Raw genomic sequence first — 19461 nt, 5'->3', positions numbered from 1 at the left:
ACCAACCTCTGGGATGTGTGAAATCAACATAAAGATGGCAAAAAAGCTTGTTGCCTCGCTGGGACAGACATGGGGAGGAATGCTTGGAGGGAGCCTAGGAAGCTGCTCACGTCTCACCCTAGCTCACACCGAGGCTCGGAGACACACTGCATACTCCTCCTGAGTCTCACCCTAGCTCACACCGAGGCTCGGAGACACACTGCATACTCCTCCTGAGTCTCACCCTAGCTCACACCGAGGCTCGGAGACACACTGCGTACTCCTCCTGAGTCTCACCCTAGCTCACACCGAGGCTCGGAGACACACTGCATACTCCTCCTGAGTCTCACCCTAGCTCACACAGAGGCTCGGAGACACACTGCGTACTCCTCCTGAGTCTCACCCTAGCTCACACAGAGGCTCGGAGACACACTGCATACCCCTCTTGAGTCTCACACACAGTTCGTGAGTTGCATTCTCAAGTCCAGACTTCTATTTCCCAAATGTAGGCCTGGCACTTTGTCTTTATTCTTGTAACATCTCCCGTCTATTTGAACACTTAAGATAGATGTTAGAGAAAACCCGGGCTTTCCTACAGAGCAAACACACACATATGAAGGACAGACAACTAGATGAGAAAGAGCAGCCCCATCAGAGGGTTCAGACTTAATGCTACTCCTCGTTGTATGCACTAAAACTATCAACCAGGACCTTGAATATATTTGTGAGTCAAACGAAACTACTATATGGTTTCTGATGAGTAGATTTAAAAAATAAACTGGAAGTAACCAAGGTCATCTGGTGGTGCTGTTGAATCCTAATTCTTACCTATGTGTTTTTCAAGAAGTTGACCTAATTTTGGAGTCTCATTTTTTTCCAGCTGTGTGAAACAATCCTTCCTAGCCGTGTGGGAATTAAAGTAAATGTATGTGTAAAGTATATGATACAGATCTGACTTCTGGTGAGAGTTCTCCTACAGAAATGACACTTATAGAGGCTTTAGGTACTTAACCATTACTGAATGTTGACTTCTTAGGATTTAGAAAGAAAGTACCCAATGAAGTGAAGTTATTTTTAAAAGGAAATATATGAGAACATGGAGATAAAAAATAGCCATACAAAAATAATGGCATTAAAAGATTTAACTAAGAAATATGGGTTTGGAATACCTGGTTGTGATTACGTTTTGTGTTTTAGGAGTACATCATGAGAATATGTCAAAGGTACCTTCCCTTTAAGAGGAGAAAATCCCATTTTATTTCTAATAGATTTCATTTCAAGTATTCAGAGAAAAATCCTTGTGGAATAACTTATGCAACAAAAATCAAGGTAGCTGTCAATTACATATTATTATATATAACCATTTGCTATTAATGTCTCTTAATAATGTCTGTTCTAAATGAAAACTACAGAGCTTCTGCTTAATTAAGTTTGAGTTGAACACAAACTTGTTTATAAATAGATTTTATTAGGTTTGAATACCTTCTCCACAGTTCTGCATGCTTACAGACCTTCCCACTACGAAAGGCAATGGAAACATGAGGCCTGGTATTTGCACATTCACATTTAATAGCTGTGCTATTAATAATTGCCCAAAGAGGGAAATAGTGCCAGCAGTCACCAGTGAAGAAAGTATGGCATACACCAGCAAGATGATCGTACTTGCTACAAGAGAGGAGGAAATTCTACAAGGCAGGGATGAGTCAGGAGGATATGATACCAAAGGAAATGAGCTAATCACGAAGAAATGCTTGCTGAGTGACTCCGTCTATTTGAGGTATGTAGTCGAATTAAGAGCAGCATTAAGTAGGGTGATGACTGTCAGAGAATGGAGGTTGGGGGTAGGTTAAGAAGCAGTTTTTCAATGGGTACAGAGTTTCTGCATGATTAACACGCTTTAGCAATTTGTGTCACAATACGATGATGTTTCACATGACTGTTCTGTTCACTCAAGCAGAGCTAAGCCTGTACATTTTATTACACGTTTTATTAAAGTAAAATACACCACTCTTCATCTCTGCCATTGTTTTATACATAGATCAGGAATCAAAAGTTTACACTAGTAGGTTGTTCTGTTTGGTGAAATTATTATTTCCTTAACCTTAAAGCGTGAGGTACAGTGTTAAGACCTCTCAACTTCAACTTAGAGGATTCACCCACAAAAATCATAACAGTGAAATCCGAAAAACTCTCATTAAGCATTCCTCATATTCTGCATGCATTTCTTAGTGTTTAAAAAGAAAGGGCCTGAATAAATGAAGTTAATCTTCAAATAGAGTGATTATATCACACAGATCCCAATAGTGAGGATTCCTTGGTGTTCGTTTTGTACTTTCAACTGCTAAGAAAGAGCATACTCATTTCCCACAATCTAGTCCAGACTGGAAAGCTACTTGGATGAGGGACCCATTATGATAAGAGGAGGTCTCCAGTTACCGCTCTCACAGAAACCTCAGTTTTCCTTCAGCACAACAAGCATCCCTTTTGACAGCTGCTGCACGGCAGACAGAAGCCCTCACAGCTTGGCTATCATTTAATCAGCGCCATTCTCTGCTTTAGAGGTAGGTCAGGGTTCTAGAGGTTAGAAAGTTTATGTGACCCTTTTGGTGGTGACTAAAGGAAGAACTGGCTTCAGCTGCAGAGAAAAACCTCCAGGGAACTATTTATTAAAAAAAAAAAAAAAAAAACAAAAAAACCTTAAATTTAAAAAAATTCCAGCTTATCTCAAAACCACATGACCATCTTACCCCCTCATCTCCATTCTGCTTCTTTTTTTTCCACTTGAAGATGATTTTAATGTGTTATTTAAGAATAACATTTTAAAACACAATAAAATGACATGCTTTTATTAGTCAAAAAATTATACCACTGACAGGATAAATATTATTTTCTCAAGGAAACCTTGGTTCTAAAGCTTCACTTTATAAGAACCCAACGTTTTCCTAGATGGGGAAGTTCTACTCACCTGTTAAAGGGAAATAATACACAATTCATTGTTAGTAATTTGAGAAATTCATCCCTTAAGTCCATGATTGTAAGAGCAAAGTTGTTTTTAATTTTATCACATTTACATGGAATATATTAACATTACCCTGAGTATATAAGTTCTTCTCAGTGTATGAAAAGAAGCAAATATTTGTAAGAGTGGGACTTGTCTATATATTTTTTCTGGTTTGCATCTTTTTTTAAAATTAGGTATTTTCCTCATTTACATTTCCAATGTTATCCCAAAAGTCCCCCATACCCTCCCCCCCACTCCCTTACCCACCCACTCCCCCTTTTTGGCCCTGGCGTTCCCCTGTTCTGGGGCATATAAAGTTTGCAAGTCCAATGGGCCTCTCTTTCAAGTGATGGCCAACTAGGCCATCTTTTGATACATATGCAGCTAGAGTCAAGAGCTCTGGGGTACAGGATCCATCCCATAATCAGCCTCCAAACGCTGACACTATTGCATATACTAGCAAGATTTTGCTGAAAGGACCCAGATGTAGCTGTCTCTTGTGAGACTATGCCGGGGCCTAGCAAACACAGAAGTGGATGCTCACAGTCAGCTATTGGATGGATCACAGGGCCCCCAATGGAGGAGCTAGAGAAAATACCCAAGGAGCTAAAGGGATCTGCAACCCTATAGGTGGAACAACATTACGAACTAACCAGTACTCTGGAGCTCTTGACTCCATTCTGCTTCTTAAGGAAGCTGCTGAGATTTACAGCTTGCCTGTCCCGAGGCCTTCCTTTTAAACTCTAATAAAATGTTCAAGAGTTCCAAGAAAGTTATTTTGTGTAACCTGCTATTATTTACAAAAGAGATACAACAGGATAACCTGAACAGGGCTGAAGTCCTGGACCTGACACCACAATGCTCTGGTCCAAACTTCACATCTTTGTAGCCATTTCCTTTGCCTGAAGGATATACATAGCACCCACATCCAAGATTTCATCTCTTCTTTCTGTTAAATAGGTAATAGCAAGATTGAGGACCACTTGTGGGCCACACATTTTACAGAAGGGGTTGCAAAGGAGTTGTTCCCATGGTTTCCTTCCTATGGAGCTAGAAACTGAGGAAAGGCAGAGTCATTCTGATGCTATTCACCTTTTCCCTATACTGCAGTTTTAGACACAGGTCCCAAGTGGATGCAAGAAGCATATGCTCTGCTCCTCTTCCCAAAGATACATCATAGTTGCATTGGACACATTTCAAGACAAAAATAGATAAGCATATCAGCTTATTACACAAGATATGCTGCCATCGGGCATATGAGCTGGGGAGTCCACATGTGAATTTAAAGGATCCCAATGATGTAGGATTGAGAAACAGAATGGCTCAGGTCATGGAACAGAAGTTTTGATTTGTATTTTGCCTGGAGAAACACAAGTGTTATGGACCAGTCTAGCCTATCTGATTTTTTTGTGGTCATCTGGTTGTGGATTCCTAAAGGCTATACAGATGTTAAATGACTGGCATGATTACATGTGTGACCATGGATGGAACAGATGTTATGGAGATGACCAACTGCTTTCTGATTGGATTTAAGGCCTGCTCCACAGGAGGAAACACATGCCTGGTACTGGTTAAGGACACATGGTTGGAGAGCTTACAAGACCCAAGGGTGAACCTACTACTATTAATATCAATGGCCCTCTAAATATATCTCTCCATCTGCCATTTGGTGTAATCCTCAGACATCTTCTGAGAAGTTTCTTTGCACAGTGGATGATGGTTAATGTAGAAATTCCTAACTGGTTAAATGCAGAGAATAAATGTCTAAGGAGTGCTCACGTGCAAATGATTCATAAGTAGCACATCTCTGAGGCACAGGAGCCATCACAGAAGATGGAAATATCGAGAAGTCAGGAAGGAACAATGTCTTCTGAATATAACAAGACTTCTACATTCATCAGCTCACAGCAGCTGTGGCTTCCTGCACAGCATGAGACAACATTCTACCAAGAAGTGGAAAAGGGTTTGTGAGCCTCCCCTCTTACTCGGGTGCTGTGGAGAATGGATGGGTTCTGGAGTTTTATTTACAGATGTGGCTTCTGGTAGGTTTATCATGCTTCAGTGGATGGCCACACCCAAGAAATATATGGACAGCCCAAACTGGTGTTGATGAGTTACTAGTAAAAACAACATGATACAAAATGGAGAGGTGGAAGCTGATCTGGCAGGAGTTAAGGGCAAGAGTTGGAGGTGAATATGATCAAAGTATATTGTATTAAATTCTCAAATAATTGATAAAATGATCTTTAAAAGAAGTTGAATCCCTTCTTGTCATCCATGAGGTGACTTATGACAGCTCTGCAGGAACACTCTTCCCAAGAAGGCTTTCTTGAATGCCTACCTGCTCCCCTTCCACAGCCAAGCAAGATAAGCCAATGTTGGCTGAGGTCACTAAGGGTCTGGACCTCATCTGCCTTTTTGTCCTGATTGCCAGAGCTTCCAAAGATCTCCCTTTCTCTCTATTTCATTTACTCTCCAAACACTAATGGCTGTAGTTTAAATCTCAAATGTCTACCCAACTTCCCTCATGGTATAGTTGGAGCCATTGCACTGTTGAGAAGCCATAGGACCTTTAGGAGGTGAAACAGTTGGAACACTCTGTTCTCCACACCCCATGTCTCTTCTCTCTCTTCACATACCCCTCTCTGTTTCCATCTGCTATAAGATGAACAGGCAGGAACCTGGAGGTAGGAAGAAGTACAGTCCATGGGGTAGTGCTACTTACTGGCTTGGTCCCTGTGGTTTGTTCAGATTGTTTCATTATCTCTAGGACCACCTGTAGAGGGACGACATTACTGACAATGAACTGGGCCCTCCTACATGCCTCCTTCACCCTGTACCACACCACAATAGAGTGGGCTGTCATGTGCCAAAGTGACTATGGATAGAAATGAACTTTTTCCTTATTAATTTTACTGTGTGGAGTATTTCGTCCTACTTTAAAGACTCAAGTAGAGAAACCTTGTCTCTAATGTTACCAGAACAATTTGTTTTTTCTAAATGTTTGATTTGAAGGCTAACCAAGTTATCACAAACCAATCACCCCATGTTGTAAAGGCATTGAAACATCACACTGGATTTTACAGTTACGTACAATCACTATGTATCAACTGAAAAACACTTTTGTCCCATGCTATATGAGCAGTGGTTATTTGTAGCTAAGGTTCATTTTGTTACACAGTGTTTAGAGAAGGTTGCCTAGAAACAACAGAAGGACAAGGGCTGGCTTTTGTTCATTGTCTTTCATTTGAATGAGGACTTGCAAAAAGTGGTACACGTTCCAAGCTGTAACACATTGTGAGCTGAGGATAAGTAATGATGGCTGTCAGGGAAGTGCCTTGGAGCACTTGGGAGACTCCATCTCGGCTTTGGCAGGATGGAAGCATGAAAGAGCGGTAATGTGAGTCTCAGACTTGTGGGCTCTAACAAGGGAGGACTAGCAGATAACAAGAGGGGCCTCTCTATCTTATGACCAGTTGGTATGCCAGTCAATTCTCATCACTATAACAAAATACTCGGGACAGTAAGATTAATAAGGAAAAAGCTTATTTCCATTCGTGGTCGCTTGGGCCCATGATAATCCACTCTCTCCTGGTGGAATACATAGTGGAGGAGGCATGTTCATCTTCTAGCAGCTAGAGATGGAGAGGGGTGGGTAGAGAGAAGGGGTGGAAAACAGAGTTCTGCCAACTATGTTTCACCTCCTAAAGGTCCTATGGCTTCTCAACAGTGCAATGGCTCCAACTGTACCATGAGGGAAGTTGGGTAGACATTTGAGATTTAAACTACAGCCATTAGTGTTTGGAGAGTAAATGAAATAGAGAGAAAGGGAGATCTTTGAAAGCTCTGGCAATCAGGACAAAAAGGCAGATGAGGTCCAGACCCTACTGACCTCAGTGGTCAGCCAACACTGGCTTGTAATACTTGGCTGGGGGAGGGGAGCAGGTGGCGTTGAGGAAAGCCTTGGTGATAAGAGTGGTCATGCGTGCATCATTTGTAATTGCTCTCTAATGCACTTGTGCTGTGCTTATGACCCTTCATGGTATTCTCATTTCAGAGGTGAAAACTGCGTACAGGTTTTTGATGTTAAGTACATGAAGAGCATCACCAGGTTCGTTCACTCCATTCATGCTCTCTTCTCGGTATCTATCATTCTCTCTAAGGATATTTTTAATGTTGGATGTCTTTCTAAGCATACTGGTGGGATTTCTCTAAAAGATATTCCAGTGCCTTTTCCTTTTATCTCTTCAAAGAACTCTCCTGTGCTTCCCTTCACCCCTGACCCCTTTTCTGGCTCCTGAGCAGTAAAGTTCCTCTGGCCATCTGAGACAGTGATCTTTGAGCTTCACACCACTCAAAGAATGCCTGGGGAACTTATTGGAATTGTAGGCTTTGGAAACTTTTTCTGAGCTCTAACAGGTCTGGGGTGAGGTTCAGGTATCTACATTTTTTTTAAAGCATGCACCAGAAGTGAGTCAAGGTGCATGCCATCTAGGCTCACTTCGAGATAAACCACAGTAAGGCAGTGTGAGACTTACTCCACATGCAGCCCACGGCTCCTGATTCTCCAGCCCCACTTTATTATATAATTAGAAGAGGCTAGGCAGGAAGGGGAGGGACATAGGAAAGCTGATTGAGATGTCTAGGTCAAGGAAGGTCCTGGGATGCTCTCATATAATGCTGCTTTGACTGGAAAGTACTGGATTACAAGGTCAAAGCCAGAAAGGTCTGGAACTTGTCCAGAGAAGAATAGATAAACCCAGGGGCCAACTTCAGTAAGGAATGCCTATTTACAATTTAACTCTTTGTGTTATTCTTAAAAACAGTTCTGAACAAGGTTAATCACTGGTTAGTTTAGATAAAAATCCAGTGGTTTCTTTTATTTTTATTTTTTATTTTTTGTTTTATTCAAGACAGGGTTTCTCTGTATAGCCCTGGCTGTCCTGGAACTCACTTTGTAGACCAGGCTTGCCTCAAACTCAGAAATCCACCTGCCTCTGCCTCCTGAGTGCTGGGATTAAAGGTGTATGCCAGCACGCCCAGCTAACCCAGTGGTTTCTTAAAGAGTTTTCTTATGGGTTTATGTTAAAAGAGAAAAGAAACCACACACACACACACTCACACTCACACACACACACACACACACGCGCGCGCGCGCGCGCGCGCGCGCGCGGGCGCATTACATATAAGCGATAGAGACTTACACTAAAATATCTTAACAGAAATGTACAGTTTTTGGAGCTAGAGACATGCTCAACAGATAACCGACCGTGTAGACTATTCTTTCACAGGATCTGAGTTCCTTCCCAGGATCCACATAAGGTAACCACCTGTAGTTCTGCTTGCAGGGGATCAAAACCCATCTTTTATTTTCTTACTTGTGTATACTCTCTACACAGAATACAAAATTTTATGTGAAATAAAACATTTAAAAATATAAGGTTTTTTCTTCTTCCTTCCTTCCTTCCTTCCTTCCTTCCTTCCTTCCTTCCTTCCTTCCTTCCTTCCTCCCTCCCTCCCTCCCTCCCTCCCTCCCTCCCTCCCTCTCTCTCTCTCTCTCTCTTTCTTTCTTTCTTTCTTTCTTTCTTTCTACAAAATGAAGTTCAAGTTGATACATTTCAATATGTGTATTTCTCCTTCCAGAGACAAACCCATGCTTTTTTAGATAGAATTTTTTTAAGACAAAGGTTTGGTTTTTTTAATTGAAACTGTAAGCAATTTATTTATTTACTTATTATTTGTTACAAAGAAGTAAGTGGTTCTGAAACTCAAGGCTGCCCAAGACCATCACATCTAGATGGATATTTATATATGGGACTCACTTTATGTATAGGACCAATTTCTTTAAAAATGGACTTTTATAAAGCAATCATATAAAACCTTTACTCTTCTCTGGGAGCCTGTAATCACACAGCCTACATTAACTTTTGCATTTAGGAATCTATAACTATGCTTCATTTATGAATATCCTGGCAGAATTTGAGACAGTCCAAAAGTAAATGTAAAAAATCCTTGAATAAAGAATCCTATAGCAAAGGAATAAATAACATAGAAAATCTATTTAAATACATGACTAAAAAATGTTTCAAAAGGAAGCAACAATACAGAGGCATTGTTCAAAGGTTCAGTTCTTGGGATAAATGCTAACTTGTGTAAGTCATGTTAGTGAAGTGTGAAATCAATTCTGCTTAGTTTCAAAATGCATTTTTTCATCAAAAAGGGGCATACTGTTATCTGAAATGCAGAATAATCTCACCAAAGAATATAGCCAGAAATGCCAAGAACCAAATTAATGAAGGATTTTAACTGTCGAATAAATGGGTTCAGTGCTTTTAACTTTTCTTTCATGGAAATTGGCATCACATCAGTAGTCCTAATCCTACAGTGTAGACGTTTCAAACAGGTTGAGGCAGCAACACTTTATAGGCCAGCATGAAAAGGAAAACAATCATAGCAATGACATAATTACAGGGTAATAAAAATGTAAACACCATTAATGCATTAATTTTGTATTTGGGGTTTTTATCCATGGCTGGCTTAACAACTTATAACTCCAAGGTTTTGATTACAATGTCATTAGGACCTTTTCCACCTATCTATCCTAATACATGCATATATTGGATTTGATTATTTTTAATAGGAGATTCATATAATTGGCCATTGAAGAAGATGGGAGATTTAGAAGGATATTTCTAATTTTTTTTTAACTGAGAGGGGGAGGCACAAGAGGAGAGAAAGAGCCGCTATCCTGGACTTTGTAGATATTTACAAATGACTTCATCTTCAGGTGTAACTGTTATTGTTATTTTATTTTTTCTCTTGGAGTCACTGTTGTTCTCTTTCTTTGATTTCTATTAAGGCGCAGTCTTATCAAGAATCAGCTAAGTGATGTCACACAGTCATTTTTAACTCTCCTATTCAATTTCCTTACCTGTAAAATCTGGATAACCATGATGCTTGATGGGTGTTTTAAAGGGACGAGACTGTGCAGAAGGGTTTAACAGAGCACCAGGTACAGTGAATGCAACTTAATGATTTTAGTGCTTGAGGGAAAGTCAGAATGAGGAATAGGAGCCTCATTTTGTTCCTGGAGTGGCGTTTCTCGTTCCTATGGTCACGGGCCAGCACTTTGTAAGAGAGTTGGCACATGGGTCCATGACATCAACAACAGTACCAAACTGACCTCAGTTGTTAGAGGCAGAGCGGAAACATGTGTCCTGGTGTGAAGGCATAGAATAGTGTACCTACACTACGAGCTTAAACAGAAATAGACATTTAAATAGGAACAAAATCAAATAAGCTGTGTAGATTATTAAAAAGAATTGATAGTGGCCATTTCTGTAACTAAGGAAGGTGTTTTCAGTAGCATCGAGGGTCCTCTGTGAAGCAGCTCTATGCTTCTGGTGGACATGAGCGCTAATGCTGAGGGACAGACCTTTATGATACCACTGATGGAGAAGGCTGGTTGCACTGGGAAGTCCTGGACATTAGCCTCTGGACTTTTCCCCCACTTTCAGACATCTACTCCATTTCACCTCAGTCTGGGGAGCAGTTTCACCTTTAGGTCTAGTTTGCTGCACTGAAATGTTTCATTAAAGAATAGTCACACAGTAACATGCCTGATAAAGGTCCACCCTGGCAGTAGTCATGGTGTGTAGCAGAGCCCTTCAGGCTTCAACAAGACCTTGTGTTAGTCCAGGTTTCCTAGAGGAACAGAATCAAGAGAATGCTTGACTGTGAGGGGATTTAAAACTAGCTTACACAGTTAAGAGCTAGAAGAGAGGTTCTCAGCCTGTGGACCATGGCTCCCTGCCGGGGGAGTGATGACTCTTCACAAGAGTCACCTAAGGCCATTGAAAAACATGTATATTTACATTACAATTCATAACAGTAACAGAATTACAGTTATGAGGTAGCAATGAAAATAACTTTATGGTTAGGGAACTGTAGTAAGGGTTGCAGCACTGGGAAGGTTGAGAAACAAGTCGGCTAGAGACTCCAGCCATATCTGAGATCCCCAACATCTTCTCAGTCTGAGCATTTGGAAGTCTCCGAATAAGATGGACGGAAGTGCTGTCCGCCATCTTTGTAGCCGATCACGTGGAAGCTCTCCCAGTGTCGCCACCATGATGCTGAAAAGGTTGGCGTCTCCTATCTGTAGGTGCTCAGCAAGAACAAAAGAAGCACACGTGCTAAAAACGAGTGGCGTTTGTGTGGGTGCAGCTTTCCTCGTTCTTCTGTGTTTCATCTGGGCCCTCGTCCACTGGGCAGAACCCTGTTCTCAGTACCCTGACCCATGTGCCAAACTTTTCTACAAATACCCCGACAGATTTACCCACAGCATAATTTAAATTTCTGGGTTTTCAGTGCAATCCAGCGACAATAAAGATTAACCATTACGGCATGATTTAATCCAGTTTCCCCAGTACTACTTGCCCGCTGGGCTGGTTTAGTTTTGTCACTTTGACATGAACCTAGACTGTCTAGGAAGAGGGAATCTTAATTGAGGAAGAGACTCCCTCAGACTGGCCTAGGGCAAGTCTGTTGGAGCATTTCCTTGGTTGGAAAGTAACGTATGAGGACCCAGCCAACGCTAGGCACCTCCATCCCTGGGCAGGCCTGGGTTCTATAAGGAAGGTCACCGAGGAAGCCAGTAAGAACTCTCCTTCAGTGGTTTCTACTTCAAGCTCCTGGCTTGGCTGGATGGTGGACTGTAACCTGTAAGCTGAAATAAACCTTGTCCTTGCCGAGTTGCTTTTGGTGACAGTGTTTATCACAGCTACAGACAGCAGCCTGTAACATGCACTGTCTTTTCCTTCATGGCTTTATTTTATTGTCACTTTATTGGAAGTGTAGTTTTGTCCCGAAGACACCAATTTAGACTTAACTCCCCTAATATGAGCGTTGTTTTCAGTGCAGAAATATTACTATCAACACGATCTGTTCTAACATTTTTTGAGTTTTTTTAAAAAAAACTTTTTCCAATTTTTATTAGGTATTTTCTTCATTTACATTTCAAATGCTATCCCGAAAGTCCCCTATACCCTCCCCCTACCCTGCTCCCCTCCCCACCCACTCCCACTTCTTGGCCCTGGTGTTCCCCTGTACTGGGGCATATAAAGTTTGCTAGACCAAGGGGCCTCGCTTCCCAATGATGGCCAACTAGGCCATCTTCTGCTACATATGCAGCTAGAGACACGAGCTCTGGGGTTACTGGTTAGTTCATATTGTTGTTCCACCTATAGGGTTGCAGACCTCTTCAGCTCCTTGGGTACTTTCTCTAACTCCTCCATTGGGGGCTCTGTGTTCCATCTAATAGCTGACTGTGAGCACCCACTTCTGTGTTTGCCAGGTACTGGTATAGCCTCAGGAGAGACAGCTATATAAGGATCCCTTCAGCAAAATCTTGCTGGCATATGCAATAGTGTCTGCGTTTGTTGGCTGATTATGGGATGGATCCCCAGGTGGGGCAGTCTCTGGATGGTCCATCCTTTTGTCTCAACTCCAAACTTTGTCTCTGTAACTCCTTCCAGGTGTATTTTGTTCCCAATTCTAAGAAGGGGCAAAGTATACACAGTTTGGTCTTCCTTCTTCTTGAGTTTCATGTGTTTTGCAAATTGTATCTTGGGTATTCTAAGTTTCTGGGCTAATATCCACTTATCAGTGAGTGCATATCATGTGAGTTCTTTTGTGATTGTGTTACTTCACTAAGGATGATATCCTTCAGATACATCCATTTGCCTAGGAATTTCATAAATTCATTCTTTTTAATAGCTGAATAGTACTCCATTGTGTAAATGTACCACATTTTCTGTATCCATTCCTCTGTTGAGGGAAATCTGGGTTCTTTCCAGCTTCTGGCTATTATAAATAAGGCTTCTATGAACATAGTGGAGCATGTATTCTTATTACCAGTTGGAACATCTTCTGGATATATGCTCAGGAGAGGTATTGTTGGATCCTCCGGTAGTACTATGTCCTATTTTCTGAGGAACCACTAGACTGATTTCCAGAGTGGTTGTACAAGCCTGCAATCCCACCAACAATGGAGAAGTGTTCCTCTTTCTCCACATCCTCACCAGCATCTGCTGTCACCTGAATTTTTTATCTTAACCATCTTTTGAGTTTTTAAGCACTCCATCATTTTCCTATGTCCTCACTTTACTCATCCTCCTGTCCTTACATAAAATTTCCATGTGTTGAAGGCAATGGATGGGTTTCCTTTCCTGGCTCGATTTCCTTGCCCTTATAGAGTATAACTATGTGTTGAGTTTTAGTTGCTCAGATGCCCTTGATTACATCTGCATTGGGGTAGAAAGGGAAAACCCAAGAAATCTGATAAAATAACCCGATAATATGGCAGTTTGAAATCATTTGCAAACATTGTTTAATCACAAAGGAGTATGAATCTCCCCATTTTACAGCCTCATGATCACTAACTCCACAGTAATTAGACTAGTTATTCAGATTCTCAGCTGGTAAGAGATCCATGAAGACACACCATCATAGTGACAATCGATGTCAAATTCAATAGTGAGCCTGGAGAAGATGTGCTAGCATTTTTTCGGAAGAGCACACTGAACTTTTCTACACAGTAACTATGCACTGTTCAACTATTGACATGAACCTAATTGAGAACATTTTATCTCACATTTCCTTTCAAAATGAAAGGGAAAATGAAAACCTACTTTTCTCTAGTGCTTGGACTGGCTAGGGGGAAATTACCTCACTGGTGATACAGCATAAATGGGCATTCTATACATGCTACGTGGCTTAGGAACTATCTATCTAAATATAAGTTCTTTTTTTTCTTTTTTCATATATATATTTGAAATATTATATTTATTTTTATTTATTTGTATTTTAAATGTAATTCTCCTTCCTGGTTTCCCTCTACAACCCAATTACCTCATCCTCCTCCCTCCCCTCTGCTTCTATGAGGGAGCTTACCCCCCACCTACCCACTCCTGCCTCACTGCTTAGCATTCCCCTACACTGAGGAATCAAACCTCCACAGGACCAAGGGCAGCTCCTCCCATTGATGCCAGAGAAGGCCATCCTCTGCTATATATGCAGCTGGAGCCCTGAGTCCCTCCATGTATACTCTTTGGTTGCTGGTTTAGTCTCTGGGAGCTCTGGTGGAGGGGTCTGGTTGGTTGATATTGTTGATCTTCCTATGGGGTTGAAAACCCCTTCAGCTCCTTTAGTACTTTCTCTAACTCCCCCACTGGGGTCTCTGTGCTCAGTCCAGTGGTTGGCTGCAAGCATCCACACATCTGTATTGGTCAGATGCTGGCAGAGCCTCTCAGGGGACAGCCATATCAGGTTCCTGTAAGCAAGCACTTCTTGGCATCCACAATCATGTCTGGATTTGTTGTCTGCAAATGGGATGAATCCCTAGTGGGGCAGTCTCTGGATGACCTTTCCTTCAGTCTCTGCTCTACTCTTTGTCTCTGCATTTCCTTTAGACAGGAGCACTTCTGGGTTAATATTTTTAGATGGGTGAGTGGCCCCATCCATCAACCAGGGGCATGCCTAACCTCTGGATATGGTCTCTACAGATTCTTTCTCCCCTTTGTTGGGTATTTCAGCTAATGTCATCCCCATTGGGTCCTGGGAGCCTCTTGTTTTCCTGGCATGTAGGACTTTCTAGTGGCTATCTCCAGTGCTCCATCTTCCACTGCTACACACTTCTGTTCAATTTCTTGACCCTCTGTACTCCCCTCTCCCCTGCCCGCTGTCTCCTCTCATGCCTGATCCTGCCCCCTTTCCCCTCACCTTCCTCTATTCCTCCCAGATCCCTCCCTCCCTCTACATCCTGTGATTATTTTGTTCCCCCTTCTAAGTAGGACTGAAGCATCCACACATTGGTCTTCCTTCTTCTTGAGCATCATATGGTCTGTGAGTTGTATCATGGGTTTTCCGAGTTATTTTCCTAATATCTACTTATCAGTGAGTACATACCATGTGTGTTCTTTTGTGACTGGGTTACCTCCTTCGGGATGATAATTTCTAGTTCCATCCATTAAGTTCTTATGGCTCAACTATATAAAATCATCTCAATAGAATGCTAAAGAATCATGAGGAAGGAAAAACATCCAATGGAAAATTTAAAACCATATTAAGCAAGGCAAATCAAACAAAACAGACAGAAGATATTTTTTGAACTATTGTGAAATACACTTCCTACCTCTAGATCACTGGTTACCCACGACATCCAGCCTTAGCAGAGAAATGGGCAGGAAATTCTAGTGGAAGTAACTCATATAATCTCTAAAGATAAGCAGTTACACAAAACAATCAGTTTCATATTAGTCAAACAATAGAGGGATATCTTATAGGACATAGCCCCCAAATTTTCAATATGGTTTATATAAAACATAGAATCCACAAATTATCAGCCAGTTTCTTAAGCAGGTAACACAAAACAAAAGGGAGCATTTAGTGCCCAGAGGTTCAGATGTGAACACATTTATATCCTTATAATTGTTCTATCAAAGAAACATGCCATTTTACTTCTGTAGGCTTTGATTTCGATGTAAGTGAGGTAGTAAAGACATACTAAATAACGTGTGACGTTCTCTTCATCTTACTATTCCGTGACACGATTGCTTGATTTTCCAAGTTTTTTCTCTATACTGAAAGTAGTTACTGAAAGCACCATGTGCAGGCTGATTGCTAAAAAACCTTCTGGCGACTTTTGTAAAAATCCAGCTTCTTAGGCTCTGCTTCTAGAAATACTTATTCAGTGTGTCTAAGATGAGGCTCAACAGCAGGTGTGCTTTTTTAGGTTCTCTAAAGACTTCTCATTGTAACAGATAGCCAGGCTTAGAAACTACTATACTAAATTGCAGCAGCCAGGAATAAAATCTGTATTGCTCTCTCACACACACAAGAAGACTTCGTTTGCCTCAATTAATAACAGGAAATCTGAAGTCTGCTGGTGCAACAAGAACATTTATCATCTGTAACACTGGCAAAGCTTGTGGCAGAGAAACACTTGGAGGGTGTTCTACCACCTTGGTTCCTTTTCCTCTTATGAAAGAGCTCTCTCTAGGGTATCTTCAGCCTCAAACTTTTAGAAGTTCTGTCTCTTGTATGTCAAACAAAGACATACAAGAACGAAGTTATTCCTAAGATTTCCTACAGCCCCTGCATTGCTTGCCTCTCACTCCTCCCCAATCTCACCCTACCCCACTTTTGGGAAAATTTGGATCATGTGTTAATTCATAAGTGAGCTATTGGAAAAGGTCTGTTTGTTTATTACCAAGACCAGTGCTTCTGAGCCTTAGTTGTACAATAACACTACCTGGGAGATATTTTTTTTAAACCCATGACTATCAGCATTTAACATCCTGAGTTTGTGATTTCTTGGCCTGGGATTTGGCTAGGGCATTCAGAGTTCAGTTTCCAAGATAACTCTTACATATGGCCTCATTTGGAAGCCACTGTCCTAAATTAATCATCTAAGGGTGGAATGCTGCTGATGCATCAGCTACCATGACTACAGAAACCCCCAGAATCCCTCTGCCTTATAATGTGGTTACAATTGCAATGGAAGCATGGTGGACTTCCTGAGTAAAACCAAACAGATAGCCTTGTTTATTACTTCACTTGTGTTTTCTGCCACACTGTGCCTATTCCTAGATCTGTTGTCAGAACGGACAGGAACAGAAGGTCACAGAGTAACATTGCTGCTCAGCTTCACACCCTGGGCCAGGTAATAAATAAATGAATACATGAACTAGCTTATGAATGAGCACATTTCAGAACCATATGTGTTGGAATGGTGTCAGCTGTCATTTGCTATAGTTGTTAGGGGGACCACACGCTAATGCAAATAGATGTGACAAGAATATCACCTCTTACAAAGGTTAAGTTTAAATCCTGGTAAAAATTTTCCCCATGATATACCATGGGACTATTATTACAACAGTCTATTCTGTGATATGAGGAGAAAATTTGTGCTTTTAAGAAATCCCAGCTCTTGACTGACTAAAGAAAAGACTCTATAAATGGATGAAGAATAGTAACTTAGGAAGAAAATCACTACACTTTTAAACTTGATGTTTTGAATGTATGTCTTCTTCAAATAGCTACAAAGTTTGTTTGTTTTTTCGAGACAGGGTTTCTCTGTGTACCTTGGCTGTCCTGGAACTCACTCTATAGACTAGGCTGGCCTCAAACTCAGAAGTCTGCCTGCCTTTGCCTCCCAAGTGCTGGGATTAAAGGAGTGCGCCACCATGCCTGGCCATAGCTACAAAGTTTTATCAACCTCGACTTTAACTAACAAAAAATAATTCTGAGGTATCTATGTTCCTGAGATCACTGACTGGGTTTTCCATAGCATTTGCTGAAGTTACCTCTGTTTTTTCAGCTGTCTTTTATAACTATATAAACACCCTCATAAGCCTTAATGAATGTCTTTTGAGGCCATTACTTGGGGGGAAAAAACTTGGATGTGGCTTCATTGTAGATTATGAGAATAAAATTGTTGAAAATTCTCTTCTCAAATTAAAATATTTTTAAAGAAGTTAGAATTCTTTAGGATAAGGAAATTTTCAGCAAAGGAGTGATGATTAAGGTTTAACAGATAAAAAGAATAGGTCACCTATTGTGCTATTTCACATATTACAATGTCCTTATACTAAACCTGGTCGGGGGAACACTCTTAAAACTAAGAACCATGGGCACAAGGCTGTTATAACCCATGCGAATGTGTGACTATGTTAGCTTAAAGAGGAGACAGAAGGTGAACACATGTGTGTAAAATGACTTCACATAAATTCCTGAATGACAGCTCAACTACAAGTCACTAGGATTTCTTAAATATTTGTCATTTTGAAAGACCTTTGTTCTTTTTACAATATGGGAAATAGCAATGAGAACCAAAAATCGTGACTGGTGAAGGATATGATTTTTCTCGTCTTTTTATTCTTAAGTTATTTTTCAGTGGTGCAGCACTGTTCCCTGGACATGAACCATCTGCATTTATTACTTACCTCATCCCCATTCCATAAGCTACAGATGTCAGTGAAGCATCAGCAGTGAGCCAGAGTTGGTTTCAGACTCTGGACATTGCATGCCTATAATGATGCTAGAAACAACATTAAGAACTTCTTGCCCAGCTGAAGAAACAGTTAAGAACAGTCTTGGCAACAGCTTAGCATGCTACGCAGTATTGCGAAGTTTGGTGTGGAATGCTAGGGAAACATCAGAGTTTCATGTTCAGCCACAGTCCTGGACTAGGCATGGAAAAAGAACATGATTTTAAAGTATCATTGGAAATGTAAATGAAGAAAATACCTAATTAAAAAAAGGAAAATACCTAATAAAAAAGTATCATGAACACTACACATTAGAATTTTTTAGAATAATGTTAGATGAATATCATGATTATTTTTCCAATGAAAGTATAGTCTAAATTTTTTTTTTATCAGTTTAAATTCTTGAGATGAGTTTGGATCGCCAAAGCATTATATACAATGCTCCGATAGATAGATTTGTGTGTTTGAAATGTTACAGCTGTACCAGACTTACTGAGCTCAGAAATGTCCAGATGGCAGGTAACGTGTGCTTTCTGGGTGTATCAGTGAAGCTCTACTTAAAGATCACTGGCTAAGGAGTTAGCACAGCAACAATATGCTTCCCGCTGAAACACAAGGACCTAAGTCTTATCCTCAGAAACAGGGTACAAAAATTTGAAGCCATTATCTCAGTAATCTCGGTACTGGGAAAGAGAAGACAGGAGGATCACAGGAGCTCACAGCCAGCCAGTCTAGTAGAACTGCTGAGCCCCTGGCCAGTAAGAGACCCTGGGCAAAAATATAGATCCTGAGACTTCCAAGGCTGACCTTTGACGTTTAACCCCCTCCCCACCCCCACCCCACGCACACATTTTACTGGATCAGATACTCTGGAAAACCCAACTAGTACCGAAGACTATAAGAAGACTGTAATGTCAGCCTAGGAATTAATTAAGCACAAAAAGAGGAGTTTATTCAGTCAGGAGGGACATCATGAGGACAGACAAAAACAGACAGCTTTAACTGCCATATTAGAGTGCAGATAGGAAAACAGTGAGATACCTTTAAATTTTTGAGACAAGGTTCTCATCACAAAATGTATGTGAGACTCTGTCTCACAAGCCATGAGCTGGAGAAAGTAATTCACTGGCAAATTGCGTACCTAATATATATAAGACCCTGAGTTAAATCTCATCAACACTGAAGTCAAAAGAACAAAAGTAGCAATGGAAACCCTCCAAGCCATAGCTACTCTGATACCTAAGCCACCCAAAGACCCAACAAAGAAAGAGAACTTCAGACCAATTTTTCTAATTATATCAATACAAAGATACTTGATAAAAATTCTTGCAAACTGAATCCAAAAACGCATCAAAACCATCATTCACCACAATTCAGTAGGCTTCATCCCAGTGGTTCAAAAATCCAGTAATGTAATCTACTATAGAAACAAAC

At 40.9% G+C, this 19461-nt stretch overlaps 1 long non-coding RNA gene across 1 annotated transcript in view; it reads right to left on the bottom strand.

Annotated features, from left to right (window-relative positions):
• Nucleotides 1–9476: 9476 nt before the first annotated feature.
• Nucleotides 9477–19461, bottom strand: part of Gm34568 (predicted gene, 34568) — a 74886-nt gene continuing 64901 nt past the window's right edge. The window contains exons 2-3 of the long non-coding RNA NR_166610.1: nt 15171–15253; nt 9477–11135 (exon numbers count right to left, since the gene is read on the bottom strand). This is a non-coding gene — a long non-coding RNA (predicted gene, 34568). The remainder of the gene's footprint in view (nt 11136–15170; nt 15254–19461) is intronic.

The sequence above is a fragment of the Mus musculus genome, chromosome 4, assembly GCF_000001635.26.
Source record: "Mus musculus strain C57BL/6J chromosome 4, GRCm38.p6 C57BL/6J".
Classification (NCBI taxonomy): Eukaryota; Metazoa; Chordata; class Mammalia; order Rodentia; family Muridae; genus Mus; species Mus musculus.
The sequence above is the reverse complement of the archived record's forward strand: the minus strand, read 5'-3'. Positions and strand labels throughout refer to the sequence as shown.